This window comes from Megalobrama amblycephala, linkage group LG5 (genome assembly GCF_018812025.1).
Source record: "Megalobrama amblycephala isolate DHTTF-2021 linkage group LG5, ASM1881202v1, whole genome shotgun sequence".
Classification (NCBI taxonomy): Eukaryota; Metazoa; Chordata; class Actinopteri; order Cypriniformes; family Xenocyprididae; genus Megalobrama; species Megalobrama amblycephala.
This window is the reverse complement of record NC_063048.1, coordinates 12,939,994-12,963,890: the sequence shown is the minus strand read 5'-3', so window position 1 is coordinate 12,963,890 and position 23,897 is coordinate 12,939,994. Positions and strand designations below refer to the sequence as shown.

Below are 23,897 nucleotides of genomic sequence, written 5' to 3'. Positions count from 1 at the left end.
AGCCGCTGCGTAATATCATTGCGCCCGCTGCACCCATGGTACGGCAGCAAAGTTCCTTGATTATTATGCCAGAATGAGAGTATAGTTCCTAGCCATATCAGCCTAGAAAATGGCAACTTTTCTTTTTCCGTCAGTCTTAGTACACGATGTAACTACAGAAGAGTCAAGTTTTAATTAGGAAAAATATCTAAACTCTTTGGTCATTTTTGAGTGAGATGCTATTGGTCTCATCAGATTCAATGAACTATGCTAAGCTATGCTAAAAGTGGTACCGCCAGACCCGGAGATCGGCTGAATGGATTCGAAAACGGTAAAACTCAACTGTTCAACTCTAGGGGAGTTGGAAAATGAGCCTATTTTAAAAAAAAAGTGGAGTGTTCCTTTAACACCGAACCTAAAGATAAAAAAAAAAAAACTGAAACAAAAACACATAAATAAAAAAATATGGCATTTACGGCATATATTTTGTGACAGAACTTGTCAAATATCCAAATCAGTGCTGTGTTCTGGGCTAAATGTACTTTATGTGCATACATATGATGGTAAAAGATGGAGCTGACAACTTGTGAAGAGCTTATAAAATGTGTGAAGGAGGCAAAACAGCAGCGGGAATCCCTCCATCACACGCACAAATGAAGATCTGCTGCAAGGAGACGCCGTTTTGATGCCTGTACTGAACTGTCATGGGCAACATCACAACTATGACAAAAAAAACAAAACAAGTATGTTTCAGCCTTCTGTCTGGGCTAAATGTACTTTATGTGCATACATATGATGGTATAAGATGGAGCTGACAACTTGTGAAGAGCTTGCATCTTGCTGTTTTTGGTTCGCTTAGATGTCTTTGGTCCATGTTGTGTTCATATTTCAGTCGAACCGCACAAGAGTTCACTTGGAAGTGGACCGAGAAATGTCTTTTCAGGGGTCTCAGTCTGCATTTTTGTGCACACCAGAGTTTGAATGGCAGCCTTCACACTTAATCAAATGAACCGCACCCACAGACCAATCACACCAGAGTTAATTTTAATTGAACCAAACCTGCCAAGTGTGAACATATCCTAAAGCCATCTGAACCAAAATGGAACAATAATTGGGCCAAAATTAAAGGAAAAGCATGTATACTGTTTCCAACATGGAGGATTGTTGTGAATGACACATTATATCTGATGTCCAGGCTCATGTTTGTTTCTCCGGGATTGTGTTTCTCTGGCAAATAGTTATAAATGTTCTCCAGTCGTGCGTCCAGATGACAGAAAACCGGATCACAGAGGGTGGGTTAAAGCTACAGATAATTAGGCATGATGCTCTGATCAGAGCCCAAATACCATCTGCCTGTCTAAATCAACATTTGTTTTGGCAGCCTCATCATAAATCAGTGATTAAATGCATACATATATGCAATTTGTGTTTAATATAGTCATATACTGTACATCTGCATATGCAAGCAACCGGCCGTTGGAGCTTGAATAAATTAATGTCCGCTTGTGTCTGCCATGTGTTAAAATGCATAATGTTATTCTATGAACGGCTATGTTCATTTGCATGCCAGTATGACTGACATAACAAAGACAACACAATGACAAATAACAGGACTTTGTTCCTTCATCACCCATCCTAACATCTGACTATTAACCGCATGCACAAGTGCCAAGAGAGATCCTCTATTCAACATGCAGACACGGACCGTCCTGATGTTACAAGCCGAGCGACTGCCAAACTGTCATTGTTTTGCTCGCTTGATTGGGAGAGCTGCGTTAAAACAAGCACAAAACTCATTTAAAGTGGGTGAAGAACAAGTAATGAGTCTATTCATGCTGGTAATAAATCGCTCAGTGAGTCACTCAGCCACAAAAACAAGAAAAAAGTAAACTTTATGTAAAACTTGAATTCTGACACGTCACATTCTCAACAAATGACTTAAATTAGACTGAACTACATTTTTATGACGTCAGAAGGAAATGTTAATGTGCAAAATTATCATTATGCTTGGGTGGTAGCTAGGATGTTGCTATGCAGTTGCTAGGTGACTGCTTACTGAATCAAGTCAAAAAGCTCCTACCCCAAAAGCTCCTATCTCTCTTCATGCAAACCTGGTGATGAACTAGCTGTCAATGGGGTTTAAACAAGTGGAGTTTCCTAGAAAAGTTTGTTTTGTTGCTGGAGGGTAAAAAAAGTACTGTAAAGACTACACTGTAAGTAATCAGATTTAAGCATACTTCAGCTTTACGTCAAAACAACTGCCATCCATCCCACAAGACCTCTATTTCCTGACGCACATCACACTTAATATCCATCTGACATATAAATGTGCCTGTGAGAAAGTAAAAATAAACTCCGTACCTGCTCTGAGATTTCATTCATAAGCTTGGCGTAGGCTTCTCTCGGCTCTTGTGACAAACACTTTCCTTCCCTCTAGACAGAAAGACATTTATGTGTAATCTCACACCACGGTACCCATAATTCCAAGGCACTCTACGAAGTACGCAATATCTCGCTTTTGAGGGCATAAACAATCCACAGCCTACGTCAAAGTCCCGGCAAGCCTTGACTCATCTGCTCGGAGTGTTTACCTGTGAGAATTCTCTGAAAGGGTGTGACCTGTGGAAACCCCTCCTCTTGTGGAATCACGTCATGCCCCACTAACCTGACTGCCGAAGCCCCGCCCCCCATGCATCAGATTGGATGCAGGCCTGCGAACTCCTATGAGCTGCAGAGACATGTTTCAATGAAAACAGCCACAAGTAACATCATTTACATGAGGAAAAACAAGCATAAGAAGACTTAGCTGGAGGACTCCTGGCATTCTTGAAGCAGGTAATCCACATGTTCATGCTTTGAAAACAAATCCAGTCTTTATGGCTTTTGGTGTCGGCTTGAACAAAAAGTCATGTGTTGTCAATGCTCGAGAAACGAGGGATAGGTGAAAGGTCACGTTCTCTCTGCCGCAGAGGCAGTAAATAGCTGCACTCAGCCTGTTTTTAAAGCAGTTCTCTTATCACTCCACAACAGAGAAGTGGCAGGTAGAGATTTCATACGGCTCAAAGCAAAAACCATGTCCAACTCAAAGGCTCGACTAAGCAGACACAAAAACAACCACTCGGCGTTCAAATAGCCCTAATTACACAAGAAATAATCAAAGGGCTTTAATCTTGGCATGAAAAAAACATTACAAAAGTTGCAGTGAGTCTTTTTATCCCATTTGAAACTACAGCTTTTAATTACAGCTGGTCTGTGCAGCGCTTTGCTCACAGTATTGTTATGCCCAGAGCCAAGTATTGAGCAAGAGTTTCCACAGCTTAACACAGTTATCATGGGTTAGTACTTGCAGAAATGATTTACAACCACTCTTTTGATTAATCTACCAAGTGTATTTAATCAAAGCCAAAAACCCTTGTGCACGGATGGTCTGTGAACAATTTCACTATGAAAAAAATGATGGTTGTCTGAGAGCATAACTACTCTTTCTCTCTTAAAACCAGGAATGTTCCAGGTTTGTTTAATACAGGTTCGGGTTTGTTCTACAACATTTGGACATCTTGTGCAATATGAGAATATTTCAACTTTTAAAAACACGTCTTAAAAACACTAGACAACTTTGAAAATATGTAGTTTGAGACAGTCACCCCAGAGAAAAGCCTAATGTTACCCTCTGTGAAAGAGCAGACCATATCTTAAACTGAATCTGAACACATCTGCTATATTAATGAAGGTCTGGCTGAAAAGAGTCTCATTTCAAATGTTGTGTTAGCAACTTTGAATCCATAGCCTGCCAAGCTACACTTTAAAGTAGTATAGTCACAGTACTCTAAACTGCTTACTGACTACTGACAAAAAGCAATGCTGAAAGAGACAGCTAGTAGCAATTAAAATTTTCTAAAATATAAAGTTGTGAAAAAGTTATTTATATATTTAAAACACTATGGACAAGACTGACTAACAGCTTGCACCAGTGCAAACCCTCTTTTGGTGTTAAAAAAAAAACTATTGTTGGGATTTAATAAAGACGCAGTGCAAAATGGGATCGTGGACACCTTTATTTTTGCAGCTGACCTTATTGCATATGCATTTGTAGGAATTTCCCTTGCAGACGCAAAATTTATGGGAGGAGAGTATTTAAATAAATCACACAATGCGATTTACTAATGTTTAAGCTAGTCAGATATTTGCACCATTATTTAATGCCCCATTTTGCGACGGCTGCAATTGTTGCTGCTAGGAGGAGACATTGCAGAGAACAGAGAACACGTGGTAGAAGAGAGAAAAGATTTTACACTCATATTAATTTCTTTGAAATGCTAGAGGAAGACGTTATCTGAACATATAATTTGCCAAGCCATGTTTCTCTATATATATAGATATATGTGTACGTGTTTGTCAGATTACATGTAACAAGTTGTGTCTGTGTCGACCTGATGAGCAATAGCTCTACTTTTTTGTGACCCAATGCTAATTTACGCTGCTCTTGGTAGATTGCGTTGGTCATTATGTAAATTATTTAAATTATTTGACTGCGTCTGTGTTTTTTAATTCACGCGTCCCATCGCCGCATTCATGGAATTGCACTCTCACACTAATTTGCCCCCTTTAGTAAATCTGGCCCTATATATATATATATATATATATATATATATATATATATATATATATATATATATATATATATATATATATATATATATATATATATATATATATATATATTAAATGTGTTTTAAATATTTTTATTTCATAATTTATTTTATAAATTATAAATAATTTTTTTTGGGGCCAATACCGATACCGATTTTAACAAACAATTATTGGCCAATACCGATATCGATATTTGTCATTTCCTGTGTTTTGAAATTTGTCATCAAAATAGTATTTTTATCATGTTTTAAATCAGCAAAGTTCAAAAACACCTGCATTAAATTATACTAGCAGGTTTATTGCTGCACCATCAAATCATTTCGAATGAACATCGATTGAATTTATTTAACATTCAGCAGGCCTGTAAAAAAAAAATATATATATATATGAAATAAACAGTGCTTTTTAGGTAGGTTTAATGAGAATAGTTTTCAGGTAGCCTACAGAAATAAAGTAAACAAAAAATAACACTGCATATTCTTCACTGTATAAATTAAATACATATTAATCATTTATTGAAACAGATATTATTATGATTAATCTTCTAATTTGTTTTGTATACATTTTAACTTTTTTTGTAAGTTTAAATATGTACGAGATCTGCACCATCTCCTTTACTAAGGCGGGACTCTTATTTTGACGGGTGTTTTAGTCTACAGACTGACAAGGAGAGCATGTAGTTCTTCAGAGATATTTTGCAGATTTAAAGTTTGCCAATTTATTATGCACCCCCCGAAAAGGCACAAGATCTGTATGTATTTATTTACTGTTATTTGCAATAAGTGTTTTGTGAAATTCGCTGTATGTTGATGATAATGCAACTGAGAAAGAGATTTTAATGTGCACTTCTTGTTTAGCTCTCATGGTGATTGTTTTTGTTTTTGTTTGTTTTTTTTGGGGGGGGGGGGGTAAAGTAAAGTTTTGGTCATTACTCGGATAGGGTCCGCTACACTTATGAAAGTTAGAAAAGTTGCTTAGTCAAGAAAAGTGTGCGATCTTTTGTTATTTGATTAGCATTAAAGCACAAACAGCAGTGCTAGGATAATGTAACAGACATAATACAGCTCAGTGCCTTCACACAGTTAATTAAAGTTTCTAAAGAGGATGTTTTGTTTTATACATTTTTGCAATATTACTTGAAACTGTCTTTACTAACTGATAAAAGACTATTTATTAGGTGCACTGAAAGGAATAATATTAATATACATCATCTGTGCACGAGGTAGGGCCTTAAAAACATCAGCCGATGATCGCGTAAACGATTGGCCCTCTGGCTTGTCAATCACTGCCTTGACGTTCCTTGTGAGAGACGAGTGCGGCTGCGCGCTCCAGTAACTTTCCACACTCCACAGGCGCCGCATGCAATGTTTTTGTCAGGAGACAGCAGATTATGAGTTACCTGCGGTGAGTCCGACATAATGAATCCACTAACAATACACAGCGAATGCCGGTGGTAAACACTCGTGTTCCAATACTCGTGCACGAGTTTTGGGAGGCGTTCCCTTGAAATGAGCTGTGAAGGAGGGGGGTTGTTCTTACGCATGCGCTCATTTCAAAAACTCACTAACAGTCTTTGGTTTCTCAGTCGACGAAAAGATCCTCTTTAGCACCTTTAATAAACCATTGCTTTGTTATATCGGCCTTTTTCCTGCTAAAGCCGATATGCTGATGGTTGTAAATTGAGTAAAAATCGACCGTGCAATCTCACCGTCTGTAAATATTTAAATATATTTAAATATTTTAAATATATAAAATATTATATTTTACAAAATGCATTTTAAATAAAGTAAAATGATATTACTTAATGAAGCAATATACTGAATAATAATTATACATGTAATTTACAATTTAATCACAGCATCAATTTTGGCAGATAAATGCTGAGTTTTTGAATGAATAAAACAATCTCAAAAAGGGTAACAGCATTAAACTTACATTTACACTAAATATAACTTTAAAAAAAACTAGAATATATTCTAATTTATACAACAAAGTTGACACTATGAATATAAAGATTAACTAAATATTATTATTCTACTATAAATAGATGGTGATTATTATTTTTTTATCAGTTCAATTACATGAACTCTCCAAATAAACTGATTCACTAGAATGAATCAGATTTTCCAGTGCTACATATGAGAACACGTCTGATTATTGCCACAACTCGCTCGGCAGTAAAACCGCATGCAAATTACAATGTGACACTGAAAACAGCAATGTAGCTTTGTGGTTGCACCACACTGCTGCTAGTGGAAAAGTAGCAGTGTTTTTGAAAACAACTGAGCTATTCTGTCATTGCTACTGTTAAAGGTAGTTCATCGCTAAATTTAGCCTCCAACGCTGCTGCTTTCCCCTCGATGTCCCCTCCTTAGCATTCCTGTTTGAAATCCTAACAAGGTTATTTATTAGAAAAACAATACAGTCAACAAGAAAGTATCCTTATAGTTAATTCTGTCATTATAGTAGTATCTAAATGATCCTGTTCTAATTTAAGCACACAAAGCTGGATTTAAGATATGATATTCTAAAATTGTTTTATCTCACTGCGGCCAATAAGCAGATTACCGTGAATGTTCTACCTAGTAGCTGAGAGCTCATTAAAGCAGAAACAAAGACTTGATAGTGTCAGAGGCTGCATATATTTTCCCCACAGAGGTCATTAGGGTAGATTAGCACTGTTCTGTTGAGATAGAAACTCCAATTCCTGCTCATTTCAGCTCTGGCTGGGTTGCTGCCCATGAGGAGAGGTTCAGTCAGGCTGCAGCGGCAACTGTGTCACCATGGTTAGTCCGAGGCACACGGGCGTCCGTTACCTTGGTAACGGGAGGATGGCTGGGACCGAGTGACAAGCTGTGTTAATTCTTTCACCCGTGAACCCCAGAGGATCAGCACCATTTCTCTTCATTTCCATCGGAATCTGAGACCCCATTAAAACAGTCTGATTTTCACCACATCTCAGCTTATTAGCACCACAGTTTCATTCTTTTTATTCCCCTGGATTTCCTTATTGGATACATCAGAGGCAAAGAAAGGTACAAATTGAACAAGAGCTTTGAATAAATGCTGTAATGGATCTCCATAAAAGTACAAGCTGTGTTCAGCTATGGATTTATATCCATAATGTAATCATGCTTAATGGATCTCAATCACATCTACCAACCCCCTCATGAAGCAATGCAGCCTCCACCACTAGCATTCTGACAGCAGGGTTAGGATCTCAGGTCAGCCTTTCTATAAACAGCACTTGACTTTTCTTTGAGCTCGTGTCAAGATCATATGGTATATTGGATGGCAAACATGCAGCAGAGATAGCTAGTTAAAATTTCTGAAACATTTTAAAGTTTTGAAGAATTTATTTATATATTTACAAACATATATTTCTAATGTATATGTATGTTTATGCATATACAATTTATAAAAATGTACACATGTACACATATATATATATATATATATATATATATATATATATATATATATATATATATATATATATATATATATATATATATATATATATATATATATTGTTTATCCTTTTGATCTTTAATTCATAAAATGAGGCACCAATTGAAACATTTATTTCATAATGTGACTTTCCCCCCACATTCAATTCTTTTTCTTCAATGAAAGGTTAGATTTTTGCTAATTTTATGAATTAAAGATCAAAAGGATAAACAATGCAGATTTATTTTTACAGTCATCTTTAATCATATTTACCAAGGGTGCCAATAATTCTGAACCACCACTGTATGTATATGTATATATATATTAGGGCTGTCAAAATAACGCGTTAATTTTGATTAATTAATCTGAGAAAAAATAACGTGTAAAAAAAAAATAACGCAGTTTAATTCATTCCGTATTGATCTTTGAACCTGGAGCTGTTCTAGCCACCATTCGACTGTAAAATGAAGGAGGGAGACGCGACTGCTGCGCTGACGGACAGAACGAGCAGAGCTCCTGCACGCTCGTCTTCAAAGTAAGCACCGTCTTTGCACTCTCTCTACCTCACACATAATAATCCAAATCAACTGACACAATGCTAAAAGTTCGTAAGACCGAATGAATCCATGTTTCACCAGGCGCATTCGGAGAATGTTTTTCCTGAATAACCGCTGGGTGTGAATAGTGCTCAAAAGAACATCACCTCATCTTCTCTGACAGGCGCCCTGCATGTGCAGCTGACATAAACCACATTTTCAGTAAACAAAAAGAAAATCCTATCCAGTGGTGAAGTGTTTTCTGTGTTGACAAATCTTTTGCGATGTCCTAATAACAGTCACGATTCGTACGCAACGCGTCAACGTCCGCTAATGTCCAATTCGCGACCTAATGACTCATTTGAACAGATTCATTTTAATGAATCATGACAACAACTGATCTGTCCACACGGTCTATAATGAATCATTTACTCAAACAACTCTGAAATGAGAACATAAGTGTGCTTACCCCATTTAGCAAGAGTGGTTAGTAAAATTAGCCTTAATAATCCACAATATTTTCAGGTTATTTAAATGATAATGTGTAGTAAATTAGGCCTACCTATAAAATCAGTTAGTTTAGACTGGAGTGAGGTGAAACCAGAACAAAGCAAGTTGTTGTTAGCTAGGTGCATTCAATTGGATATGGTAGAAAATTATATTATTAGTTAATATAACTTCTAAATGCTATACTTTTTAATACTTTTCAGGTTTAGCAAAAAAGCATCTTCTCTTACAAAGCTATAAAATCACTTTTTTTTTTTTTTTGCAAAGAGGGCAAGAAAGAATTACAATGAGAGTGTCGGGTACTTTATTGTCAGTATCGGGCTCACAGATCACGTGGGTAGGGCACTTTTTACTGTTTGTGTGGATGACCATGTCTGTCACCACCGAAGACCATTTTTGACCCAGGAAAAACCCTGCATTGATTCATTCTGAATTGAAATATTTAATACTTTCACAGCAAAAATTATGTATGCAATTAATTTAGATTAATTAATCACAGAGTATGTAATTAATTAGATTAAAATTTTTAATCGATTGACAGCCCTAATATATATATATTATTTATTTATTTATTTATTTTTTTTTTTTTTTTTTTTGGTTTGACTATATATATATATAGTCAAACCAAAATGTATTTCAGTCATTAATACAGTTTATTCACTATAGTTTAAAAAAATGGTATAAAAATATGACAAGATCTCAAAGTTAAACTGTCAGAAAAAATAATCTTAATTATGTCAGATAACATTATAACATTTTATAATTTACTTCATATATAAAAATAAAATGTCTACTATAAGCACTTTTTATCATGTGTATATATATATATATATATATATATATATATATATATATATATATATATATATATAAGATTACTTGTTATAATTAATGTGTATATATATATATTTTTTAAATATATACTTTATATATATATTTAAGAATATGTGTTATAATATATATATATATATATATATATATATATATATATATATATATATATATATATATATATATATATATATATATATATATATATATTCAGAATTCAAATTCAACAAAAATGGCCAGGCCACATACATTAATAAAAATGAGAAGATAAACATTTTTAAAATATAAAATTAAATATTTTTAATAAATATATTTTTAATTTAATTAAAATTTGTTTAATTTTAAAATATTTTATTATATTTTCTAAAATGCATTATAAAAAATATTTTAAATTATACATACTGTATACACCAGAACCAATTGCATTGCAATGACTAAACTGTAACACATCAGGATTCTGATTTCAGTTTCTACATTGAATCAAACCAGGGACCTGTGTGACAGCAGTTACGATACTCAACCATTAAGCGACCACCACCCAAGACAGGCCTGCGTGGGGCTGGAGGGGACATGCGGTGATAAAATCAGAATGGCTGCAGCTCCCAACCCGGCAGAGGTGAACCACATTCGACGATAGCAAATCTGACAGAGCTGCTGTGTTGATGCATATGACCCGCTACACCACAGAGCCCGGTTTTATCGCACCGCAAATCAAATAGACCCGGCTACCATGGAGCGTTTAAACCATGTGGACACACATAGACACACACCTTGACATTCAAATTCCCTCAGAATTCTCCTCCCATAGGTTTATATCTTCTCCGTGACGCTTGCCAGACGGTGAGATTGCACGGCAGTCGAGCTGGGCCGAGGTTTAACATTTCACAGAAGGTCAGTGAGCATAGTGTGATTTGAAATCCAGCAGCTTTATCTCTATTGTAGACACCGGCCATCTCCCCATGAATGCCACTGCCTTGCTGGGGCTCAGCTAATACAGCAAAGCATCCAGGCATGAGAGTACAGGCTAATCTAATCCCAATGACAGAGGCGCGAGCAGAGAAAAACGTCCGCACAACTCTCAAACACATGTACAGGCATATCTCAACAGGAAACACAGGAGGATGATGGGTAACTGTATCCTAGTCACCACGCTCAACCTGGGGCTGCAGTGTGATGGAGTAAGTCCCTGTTGTTCAAGCGTCGGCTCAGGGCCTGCGGAGAAAACCCGGGAGACAGGAAATTGAATTTGCCAGTGTATCGGTGACAAGGGAACACACAGTTAGCAGCTGAGTCCAAGGATGCAGAGCCTCAAGGGGAGAGGACACTTAATGAAAATTAAGACACTGCTCAAACCCAAACCACTTAATTCAGCTGATCAGCAGGCCGCAGTTGGATATAAAGTTTAGAAAGTAATAATAAAGGTTCCAGTTAGAAACAAAAAGGGTTTCACTAGTTCAGTAGTCATGTCATTAAAGTATGATTTAAGCTCCTAAAAGAACTTCCTATTCTCTGTTTTTTTTTTTGTTTGTTTTTTTAAAGAAATGTATCTGTCTACTGGTGCTATATAGACACTCATGTGAAGAAAACTTCAAATGTGACATCAAGAAATTAGATCTAGGAACCAAAGAGCCAACCGAAAAACTCTTTCAAGTAAGGATATCAAAAAGTCTGGTAACAAATCAATAATAATTGCAGTGCTGACCAACAGCTGAGTGATTGCAGATGTGCAGGTGAACATTCAATTAATGTATTATTTGATCAAAAAAGAAAGGCTGTCTTATCAGGGTATTCATGTACAGACAGTCTAAAATAAAATAAAATTGTATTTATCCTACATCTCAGGCTGTAGGATATATAAATAAGTCACATATACACAAAGTGAAAGTACTTAGTGTTTACATAAGTATTTTGCTCTATTGTTTTTATTTGTTCTATTGCTTACTTCTTCTTTATTCATTTTATTATTAAATACATTCCTTGAAAAAAAAAACACCTAGAAAGAACTATTTAGTGTTTCATTTAAGTTTAATGAAAATTAATATTTACATTTTTGAACAAAGAAATGTGCTCAACTGTGAAAAAAGTGTTTTTTGACAAGAAAAGTGTTCTCTGCTGAACCTTTTTTAAGAGGGTTATGTGCTGGCGGGGGGAAGGAAACTTCTTCCTGTTCACTCAGGCCGCTCTAACAGGCTCCTAATGAAGGTGCGCCTCATGGGAACTCTTCAGTTGTAGTTTTTCTTTCTTTCTTTTTCCTCAATCCCAAAAGGAGGGAGGGATCAGTGTATGGCTGCTTTAGGTTTAATAGCCACGTTAAATGGGCACAAACTGTCTCGCTGCGCAACGCGTTTCATTAGTAAACAGCACTCAAGACGGCAGTGCCATTCGGTACAATAACACGTAACAATGCAATTAATGGTGTTACATGCGGGCGGGGCCACGGTCTCGGGTGCACTGAGAAGATTATAATTGTTCCAGTCTGACTGCCTCTGGGAGCATGCAGCGGGGACATTTATTACCAGACAGAGAGAGAGAGAGAGAGCAGCAGTTATAGAGTACACCATAAACAGACATAAGTACTCCAAACCCAAGTGAGCAGCCTCACTGCATTCTGCCTTTTAATCCAGCATCCTAACCATCTTGAAATCTTGTGGCTTATTTGGAATGGTATTATTGGGATTTAAATGACTAAAAAAAAAAAACATATGAAAAACCTAAACTAAATGAAAATCTGAAATGCTGCCATAGCAACTTAATTTAAAGTACTAAAATAACTGAAAAAAAAAAAAAAAACTATTTAGAAATACAAATACAAATTAAGAAAAGTGACAAATTAAGAAAAGTGACAAAATTATATATTTAAAATAATTACTAAAAAATGAAATGAAAAAGGAAAATAAAAAGCCTATTTAAAATATTAAAAAATGTATCTTGGTTATATTATAAATGAAGGGGGGGGGGAGCCACAAAAAATTAAATATATAATTAAATTAAATAAATATATTAATTGGAATTTTTTAAATGTAACGAAGAAAAATAAAGGTTGCATGTGCCATTTGGGACAGGGCCTCATAAGCATAAAAATACAAAAATATTGGGTAAATTTAAGTATCTGTATTGATACTTATTAGTACTGAATAAAATGTAAGTTTATTATTATTATTTATATTTATATTAAAGGCACAATATGTAAGATATTTTGATTAAAATATCCAAAAAACACTAGAACAATGTTATATATTTTGTTGACTTGTGTACCTACATTATCCCAAATGTTTCCAACAATGTTTTAATCTAGAGAAATAAGCAATTTTAACCAGCACACGGACCATTTGGATACATTTATCGACAAAAACTAATCATTGTTGTATAGCTCAACACAGTATCTCGTTTTCTTGTTTTACCACAAGTTCCATGTTTTACCATGAGTCATATCGATCTAGCGTACTGCAATGTGCAACAAATGTCTCATAGTAGTCACCGAGCGAATGCACAGAGTAGCACTATAACAACTTTCAACACAACAACTGTATCTAATATGATAAAACAGAGCTGTGTTACCCCACATACGCTTGACCGGAAATGCTCGTCTGCGGCAAAAAAAAAAGCTCCACTGCTCTCGAGCTGTGTCATGTGTCGCGCTTGTCTCTCATTTGCAATCGCTCCAGTGGCCTCGTTCCACTCCAACGGCTTTCAGCCACAACACTGCTTCATACTATAATGTTAATAAATCTTTAATACATTAGCTCATCCATGAATATGATTTCTGCCCGAGTTCCTTCGGATTATTTCCACTGGATGTAGACGTGAAGACACCAGCTTCCGTGAAATCAAGGCGTCATCAAGCTACGCCTTTGTTTTGAATAAGTGTCCTCTAGCGGCAAAATTTAAATATTGTGCCTTTAATATTTGTTTCCAGTGAACTTATCGCAATGGATTCTGAGATTGTATTCTCATATATGCCTTTAGAATTTGTGAAACAAGCTAACTTAGGAGGCACTACTTTTTGGAACACCCTTCACCTTCAAATGCTGCCTCACTACAGCCACATTCTACCGTCGGGCCGAATGTATCTAAGAGCGGTAAGGAATGGTTCCAGTTATTTCAAACTTTAACTTTTGTTCGGCACAGCACGATTACAAACCGCTCTCAGCTTGGAATTCTGGTAGAATGTGTGCTGTGATGTTGCAACTCAGGATTGGCCACTTGTTTGTTGCCTGGCTGCCAGTTTCCCTGTAGCTGTTTGCATGACATAAACACACATTAATAATACAGTTAAAAGAAATATCTGATCATCCTCCATAACGTGTATGTTCTATAAACACTTGCACCAAGGCAATAACTGACACATTTGTATCACATTCCAAAGAGCTCCGTTATCAGCCCCACAGTGAAAAATGAAACCATATCCGTACCAGCTGGGCAGGATCGGCACGGAATGGAACGGTTAAGCAAAAAGAACGGTTTGGCCAGACAGTGGAAAAGCGGCTTAGGTTTTGGAGCAGAGCAATTGACTAAAACAAACAGCAACAGTACAGACACAAGTGTCCCTTTTCCACATTTACTACTCAAAGGGGAAGACAGCACGCAAACCGCTTGTTCTTAAATGAAAGTATATTCGTCCCCAACCACAAGCATTTCAGAGTGCATTCCTTTTGATCTACGTCTCCAATGTCTTCCAGAGGAGTCAATAAAAGCTATACACCGGCTCCTTTACGAGCCCTGCAGATATATATTAGAGGGGTCTTACTGATTCAAAGCACAGCCATAAACACAATGGCAGGCCTGGCTCAGTGATAAGCCTCCCTTAGTGGAGACTGATGTTATCGGAGCAAGCACTGGACTGAGAGAAGGACCAAGGTGACGTTCAAGTCCTTCGAGGGAGAGAGAGACCATCGACTCAGTATATCAGAGTTCAGTGTAGGACACAACTCTTTATCCCTCACACATGGGCACATCACGGCCCAGGAAGCCGATTCCTGACTTTCCGCAGAAATCCTGCTAGATGAGGTTGTAAAGCAGTCTTAATCTTTAATAACCGAGCGTGGATCAGAAACGTTCATTCACGCACCGATGATAATACCGTCTCCAGTACCTCAGGATCCACCTCTAATCACCCAGAATCCTCCTCTACAATGGCAAACAGGGACATAAACAAGAACAAAACATACACATTATTCTCAATTAACCCAGTGGTTCTCAATCCCGGTCCTGGAACACAAACCACACATCGGGCTAATTAAACTCAATAAAAATCCTGAAGCCTCAACTTTTTTGGTAGCACTTTCATTTTACAATCATGTTCCCCATGTACATACTATGTACTTATAGAGTAATTACAATACCTGGGTAATAACTAGGTACTAACCCTGAACCTACCCCTAAACCTAACCTTCACCCATGTAGTTACCTCATATTAACCAGTATCTTCTACGGCAGGTACACTATTGTGCAAGTACACGTAGATGCACATACTGTAAAATAAAGTGGAACCTTTTTTTATTTTATTCTAACTTCTTCAAGTGCTGGAGTGATAAGCAATGACATATAAATTTCCCACTGTGGGAGGAACGGGATTGAGAATCACCTAATTAACCACAAACACATTATAGTTATGATAAATACAAATACCTAAAACTTTCAATCATAGTAGGGCACTTTCCATTGATTCCTTGTTCTGAGCTCTTTTTGAATTTTTAGATGTTCATTAAGACATACATAGTATATTTATTAAGCCATTTACCCCATGGTGTCATTAGCATAAATATATAGTTCTGTCATGAAACTCTGATGGCGCAGGCTGATGCGTCTTAACGCAAGCTGATGATAATTACAACATTAACTACAGGTATAAGCTGATTGGTCCATGTCACATCTGCAGCCAATGAGCTTGTTGTTCACACATTTAAATGGCTGGTTACATTCACTACAGCAGTTTGCAAAGCGCTTCAGAGTTCCTTTAAAACCCTCCGCCTTCCCCAGATCCACCTGTATAGATCTGCTATGGGTTATTGATATATGCTATTTGTGCAGCAGCGTATCGGCATATGTACTGGCAGTAGCAAGTTCCAGCAATAATCTACAACAACAGCAATTCAGCAGCGGAGCAGATCTATTCCGCCACAACCAAATACATTCACATTGTCATGCTAACAATCTTCCAAGAGTTGTCATGATAGAAATACAAATACCAATCATGTTGGGCACTTTCCATTGACTTTTATTGGTTTTATACTGAGCTAATGATATTTTCTATCCTGTAAACCCAAACCTAACTCGCACATAAACCTCTTTGTATTTTTAGTATATTTTTGGGCCATTTTCCTCATAGGGCCATTGGCTGGCTCACACAATGTCGTCAAAACCTGACCTGCACACAAGCACCCACCTCAAGCTGAATACGTCCCTGAGGTCAACTGTGGTCACAGAGATAAGCTATCATTCATCATTGTGGCAGGCGGTGCTCTTGAATTAAGCTCATGGTACAGCTATAACCAGAGGAAGAGGTTCCATATCAGTGCTAAACAAAGCCGTCTCAGTGATAGCGGGGTCGGTGGGAACATGTGAGAGAGATTCTTAAGCTCTCCTGCTCATTTGACCTTCTTTCCTTTCAAACATGATCATTTCACGTTTATTCACGTTTCATATAAAACCATATCTATTATGTTGCAAAGCATCCTGCGCAAAGAGGTCATTTTGAGTGTGTATGTGCTTGTCTATACATTTCAGTGCTTGTGAAGAAGTGCATATGTATGAAAATGTCTTCACAAATATAGTGAAAAAATGAGAAAAGACTTAAGAGACTATTGAAAATGTTAATAAAATAAGCAAATAATGTTAATAAAATAAGCAAATAGTCATTTTTAAATATAATAATGCAAAAAGGTGTACCTATATCCAAATATGCCTACTTTTACTATTATATAGTATGCAAAAAAAAAAAAAAAACAGTAGGGCATAGGCGGAGCATGTGTAAGGCTGGGCAAGGCATGGAATTTTCTCACTCAGACCACTGAATGCTGCTTCTTCTGATTGCTTTTAGAGGGAAAACCTGCCCATAACTGCTGGTCTAGGATCAGATTTCTCTGTAATTATAGCATGTTGGCAAAAGAGATTTGGTGTTTGCGCTCTTGAGAGCGTCAAAGGTTTCTATTTACAATGTGTTTTTGCAGCGTTGAGCAATGTAGCAAATCACAAACATATCTGTTGATTTTTTTTAAATGCAATGGCCAATCAGAGGTGTTTAAGAATCCACTCACCTCTCAAAACGCTGGAGTTTTTATTCAGTGCTGTGTTCTGCACTCTTGCAAATCCTCCTGTTTAAGTTAACTTACAACAAACAGTGTAGACATTATGTAGGCTAAATAAGAGATTCGTTGTGCGGTCAGCTTCATTGATTATAGCAGAACTTTGTGAGATTGCGATGAATTGAGATGAGTGACAGTTTATTAGGGATTATAAAGGGAGCGTTCTTTGCGTGCTTTCTATGTGATACAATCCATTGAGAATTTGAATGAAACTTTTGTTTTGTTGCATTAGATAAAGCAATGGTTATTTATCATGCCAAATCATGCAAACAGTATTATTTTTCTTTTCAAATTATGGTGGTTTGTGAGCTGCTAATAACAAATAATTTAGCGGGAGCGTTTATGCCGGGATGTGTAGGTTGTTCCAAGGCGACATATTTCATGACATTCTATTTAAATGTGTTTTTACAGAGGAAGCGCATATCCTTAGCCTTACCGTGGAATTGCTTCACCCTCCGCCTATGCAGTAGGGTAAAAATACCTGGATGACCTACTGTTTCTGCTTATGGTATCCACTTTACTATCCCATAAGGCTATGGGGGAGGAGTCGTCATTGGCAACAGCACCATTGCTGACGGCGTAGGTCAAATGAGAATGCCATATTAGCCTATGTAATATTACCTTAATCAAAAATTTTAATTTACTGGAACATTGAGTGATAATATTTCAAAGTGGTTTCCATCATTTTGACAGACAATAAATACTGTATTTATCTGCTTTAGAAACATTCCAGTTAACACTGCTAATAGGGATAAGAAGGGAAAAGGGGAGACAATTACATTTTAAAGCATCCATGTGAAAACAAAAAGAGAAATGAGGATTTGGGGAGCAAAATGAGAGATTCTTAGTGCATTCCAGTCATTATTTTAAATTAAATAAGGAGAGCAGACCACAAAATCTGCAATATACATGTTGTAAATTTTCATACTTTTACAGTGGAAAACAAAGAAAAAAATTAGGAGGAAAATAATGCAGCAACTGAAAAGAGCTCTTGCCACAGATATCCTTGTGATACCATATATCACAATAACATACCAAGCGTTACATTATTTCTCTTGAAGTTTGAGCATGAAGGAAATTTTACAGCTCATTCAGTCAAAATGACAGATAAGGATTATTTGTAGTGCAACCATATGATTTGAAATGATTTGTTTCCATGTTTTTTAGTGGAACTTCCCCAAATCCCATAATCTAAAAACACAGTAGGCTTGTTATGAAAAAGGTGGATACATACCTATGGACAAACCAACATTGCAGATGTAGTATTCGGAATGTATTCATACGACACGCATGCTTACAGAAAAAAAAAAAAAAAAAAAAAAATGTCAAGAACAGTACAAAAATGTGGGCAGTGCTATAGTAGTTATTGTTAGCTCATTGGAAATATTATAGGGTGAGACTTTATTTTATCCATCAGGATTTGTCTGGATAACAATGACAGTAGTATTTAATTAAACAGAAATATTTAAGTTTATTGTAATATTTTGAATAACTATTATTATTTTTTAAAATAAGGTCTATGGAAGGTTATCAAGTATAAGTGTATATATTTTTGTGTGAGTGCGTGTAAAAGCATTGCTGCGTGTACATCGATGACTGATCCTAGCATGAGCGTCACTGTTCATCTGTAAAGGATACAGCCCTTAATGAGGTGAGTAAAACAGCTGCTCTCTACACCACTAAATTTAGGCAGTCAAAATCACACATGCTTAAACAGGCACACGCACAAATACTCACATGCTTGCAGTGCTGGCACAGCATAATTAAAATATTATTCATTGCATTTGATTTGCAGTTAAGGTTAAATGGTTGCAAATTATTTATTCCTCAATTAAACAGCACATGTGCAAAGGTGAACACCATTAAATTGTAAATACTTGTGTCAACAGTTTTTCCCCATTTTTTTTTTAACAGTGTGGCATTATTTAATGGAAATTGTGCCCGTGGCGGAAACTAAAATTTGACCCAGGTGAAAATACAAATGAACCCAGCTGTCATTTGCAAAACACAGGCATTTCATGAATGCAAGATTTACGGAAAACAGCTGCTATGTAATGAACAGACAATCCATGATAGTGATAATTTAATGCTCAACTCAAGGCCCTCGCCCATGGATTCTCAAGGGAAATGAAACCAGCAGAAGACGTTAATCTTATCTGTGTGTTTTAGGATATATTTCTTCAGACTAAGCGTCACATTCTGCCTTTATAGATCTGTTTTTCAATTAAGACTGAAAAATGGGCAACTGACAAATTGGTTAACTGATACTCCAGATTATTTTATGAAAAGAACTGTTAAAAACCCTTCATAAATGGTTCATGTAAAAGCAGAGAGAGAGTCCCAACAGGGAATGTACCACATTTATTTATACAGCCCAATGTATGGCTGGACGATTAACTAGAAAAATAAATAAATAAATAAATAAATAAATAAATAACTGCACAAATTTACCTTAATACAAGCCCACTGTGATGTTTACAGTGCTAGAGGCGGTACTCCGTTTCCCAGCATGCCGCTAATGTTGGAACAACATGCTAAAATATTCTGACAGAGCCACAACACCACTTCTGAATCTACATCTCCATCAATGAAATAATTTGAATAAATCAGAATCCTTAAAATTCTTACAATTCTTACTTATTCCTTTACTGTGCTGCGTTTACCTCGGTAAGTTGACCGAGTGGATCTCTGAGCTCATGTGAGTGGAGGTGGGGCTAATTAGCATATTCATATATCTGCGTATATTTAATGAAGCAAGGGTGTAGAGTTACATTCAAGCTATTTTAAGGCATAAATAATTTTTTTCACAGGAAAAATAATGATCAATAATGAGTTTTAAGGGATAAAATTATTGACTACAGGGGGGCTTTAAGAAATTAAAACTTATATTTCTTCAAGGGTGCATTAAATTGATCAAAACTGACATGTCTCTTGAGCAGCAAATCAGCGTATTAGAATGATTTCAGAAGGATCATGTGACACTGAAGACAGGAGTAATGATGCTGAAAGCTTTGCATCACAGGAATAAATTACATTTTAAAATCGATTAGAATAGAAAACTTGAATTTTGAAACGGTAAAAACATTTCACAATATTATTGTTTTTAATGTATTTTTGATCTAATTAATACAGCCTGGTGAGCATAGGAAACTTCTTTCAGAAACTTTCAGAGACTTTTTCTGTGTCCTGAATCTAGCAGAGACCTAAATCTGCAGAGGCCAAGAATCCCTCTCAAACCTGAGCAGGAGCTAATCAGAATATATATCCTGTTCTTCTGAATCTCTCTCTGCCTCACTCATACACATCAGCGGGAGCCAGAGTTTGATCAGTGGCAGGCACACACTTCCTTAAAGGCTGCCTAATCTGAGCCAGTCAGGTGTTTGTACCTTCTGCCAAAGCTTTGGTGGAAAAGTGGAGCCGCATAATCTGACAATGCTCCTCTGACACAGTTGCCTAGCAACGGCGAAGCTTGGGGTCTCAAGCTGATGGTTGAGGGCCGGCGCAAGGCAGGATTTATCATCTCTGACGACTTTTATTTGATCTAGACAGATTAACGGGCCCTGCGAGGAGCCGAGGACACACAGGCGTATAAAAACCCCCTCCATAAACACGTATTCGAGCATAAACAGCAGGCACGGATAACAGATGTAGAATATGTCGCTGGCAAGAGAAGACAGGGAAACTAGAGTTACCTTCTCTCTTCTCTCTTTCCTTACTCCGCAGGCTAAAAGTTTGCTTGAGATCTTATAGGTCGGCAGTCGCCTTTGCTGCCAAGTGTGGCTGATTTTGAGAAGATGAGAGCTCTGGTCTTGGCGTGGTGTGATGAGCTGTTGGGAGACTAATTGCGGAGTGTAATCTGCTCTGATTAGCGGGAGAGAAGCAGGCAGGTGTGAGCACACACACACATCGGCTCGGGCCGACGCAGCTGCAGCCTGACCGTGTGCCAGATAAACAAAAGGCATGAGGCCGAGGCCACGATAACACACAGGCAAACACACAGTCTCCGTCGCTATCCTCTGCTAATTAACCACCAACACACCTATCACACTTAACCGCCTGCCATATGTTTACATCCAGATGAGTTTTCATCTCAGCAACCTTCCCAGGAGCGCAATTCCCATCCAATTCTAAAGCGGCAGTGACAAACTATTTAGGAGTACGCACGGGACGCAGGCAGAGCATACATCTTGTTTAGATTTCTGTAGCGTTGTCCTGGGCAAGGAAAGGCACAGGAAAACACATGCTGTGCTTGAGTCAGCAGGATCCGGGGCTGGCGCATTAAGTTATCACGCCTCGCTATCCCTGCCCACAGCTGACATAGGCAATTACAGCTGAGGTTAATATCACACAGCCACGGACCCAAAAAAAAAAAAAAAAAAAAAAACTGCATATCTCCCTTTCCCATCGCTCCGAATAAGGAACACCAGGTCCTCGCAGAATTAGTGCTGGGGCAGCACATGCGATGCCTGGGAGAGTATTCTGCAGTCGGTCCTCGCTGTAACCTTGAGGCACAACCACTTGGTTTTATACCAGGGTTAAAAATTAACAGGGGCTTGGGGGCAAAAATGTCACCAAAATGTCCTAAAATTGCCCCCCAAATTCAAGATAAGGGGGCAAAAAATGCCCCCCGCGCAAGTAAATGAAATCTATTACGGCTGGAGCAATTAAAATTAAATGTGAAAATGAATGAAAAGTGTTGATTGTGGCATTACAATAGATGTTACATCAGATTTCATTTATGCTTTTTTTGTTCTTATGAATGCAATGGCAAATCAAAAACGTTTAGATTAGCCACCACTGAAAACGCACAGTGTGACTGAATTTTGCACTCTCATGAATTCTCTCATCATAAACAACAAACTGCATACAGGATGTAAGTAATAAATTATTTTTTTTAGTGTAGACAGCTTCAGTTACTGTAATGAATTTGCGTTAAACTGAAGTCATCAACTGCTCCAGTGATGGGAAACATTCTTTGCTCACTTTTTGTGTATAATATATTCCCAGTTCGAATAACCATTTTGTTTTTCATAATACTAAAACAACTAATGTGAAGTCATGATTTTCTAATCCGTAAAAAGCAATAAACTAATTATAGTTAAAAACAGTTCTTTTCGTGTTCTGCTTGTGTAGCCAGAATATGACATGCAGTTTCCACAAACACAAAAGCTGTTTTTGTTGTATTATACTAATTGATAAAGTTAAAATATCAAGAGCATTATTATTGCCGAAATTGACAATAATAATTTGTCATATTATCGCAGCCCTACCCTGTAATGACTTATATTCTTTATGTAGGCTATTTACATTGTTAAATACAGTCTGTTGCAGAGTGAAGATGGCTTTTGTTGATATTGATCAAAGTTTATTGGTAACAGTCTTGAAGTAATTGGTTAAATTTAAGAATTTAACATAAAAGACAACATAGATACATTTAATAAGGTAATAATAAAACAAGCCTTTGCTCGTCCCTGGAAATCAATTCCAGGAGACAAAAATTGCCCCTTAATGGAAAAGTAAATTTCTGACCCTATTCTATACACAATCACTAAACCAAGGAGTTTTAACCTGCTAGAGCAAGGTGATGGGTATAACCCGCAAGGAGACATGGTGGCGATGTTTACTGCGCTCCAGTTCACTTAATCTGTGTGTCAGATGACAATTTATACATGTCATTCCATTACCACACTATAAACTGTCCCCAGTGAAACGCTGCCCTGCTAATCAGCTCCCTTACAAACAGAATTAGATTTCCAATTGAATTTGTTTCGGCCTGGAAAAATATGACGAACCGCCAGGACAATGCAGTGCGATGGCCGTGGAAGGGCGGTTTTCTTCTGATAATCGAGTTAAAACAAAACATAGCACGAGGGAGTGCGTTCGCATAGTGCTCTGGCACGGAAAGTGTTTGCAGAGAGGGGAACGAATCTACATTCCAAACAGACCATGACTGACCAGAGGTCCATCTCTCTCTATTTTCCCTTTGGCGTGTGTTGTCGAGGCATCTGAAGACCTGTGGCTCTTTCACTTATCTTCTGCAAACACTGGTGGAGGCCGACTGTCACAAGCCCAAAGTTTGTTCTTGTTGATAATGTCATGGTAACAGAGAGAACGGGAAACTGCACTCCAGCAGGATGGAGGCAAACACACTAAAAGCACATTAAAAAGCAGGAACAAATTCAGAGACATTTTTGTGTTGCTACCAAAAACATGAGAATGAACAGTGATTTGGAAGATAATGACCATCCTAGAATAAATTGTCTTACATGCCCCTTCAGATTGAATGAAAAAAAAAAAAAAAGCATGAACTTATTTTATAATAACTTATAATAATTTAATAAAGATGCGTTTTGGTCAATCGGAACACAAGTGAATGACGGTAAATATAAGAGTAAAACGTTTTGAGCTTTTCCACTTTCGACCACTTCCAGAGGTAGTCGAAAACGCATTTGACCGGATTGTTTTCTTAATGTAGACGCTCATGTGGTCAAATGCGCTTGAATAGCCACAAAAGACCGCCTACTGACCTAATGCGTAAACATCATGGGAAGCATAGCCAGGCGGAATTTAAACTTTCGGCTGAAGACCCAAGTTTGGTTTAAAGATGAAAAACATACAAAGCACAATGTTCTCTCACCAT

At 37.1% G+C, this 23,897-nt stretch overlaps 1 protein-coding gene and 1 long non-coding RNA gene across 8 annotated transcripts in view; one reads left to right on the top strand and one right to left on the bottom strand.

The window, feature by feature from the left end:
- The window catches only part of foxn3 (forkhead box N3), a 126,074-nt gene that overhangs the window by 80,323 nt on the left and 21,854 nt on the right, over nt 1-23,897 (bottom strand). Inside the window, exon 2 of one of the 7 annotated variants that reach the window (XM_048190775.1) lies at nt 18,492-18,550. The exons of 5 other annotated variants lie outside the window; for them this stretch is intronic. The gene's annotated coding sequence lies outside the window, so the exon portion shown is untranslated. Of the gene's footprint in view, nt 1-2,340; nt 4,475-18,491; nt 18,551-23,897 lie in introns of those variants that run through there. One more of the 7 variants, XM_048190771.1, reaches the window with a different exon arrangement.
- Nucleotides 6,133-11,479, top strand: LOC125268510. The gene is made up of 2 exons (XR_007184901.1): nt 6,133-7,664; nt 10,443-11,479. It is a non-coding gene; the product is annotated as an uncharacterized LOC125268510 (long non-coding RNA).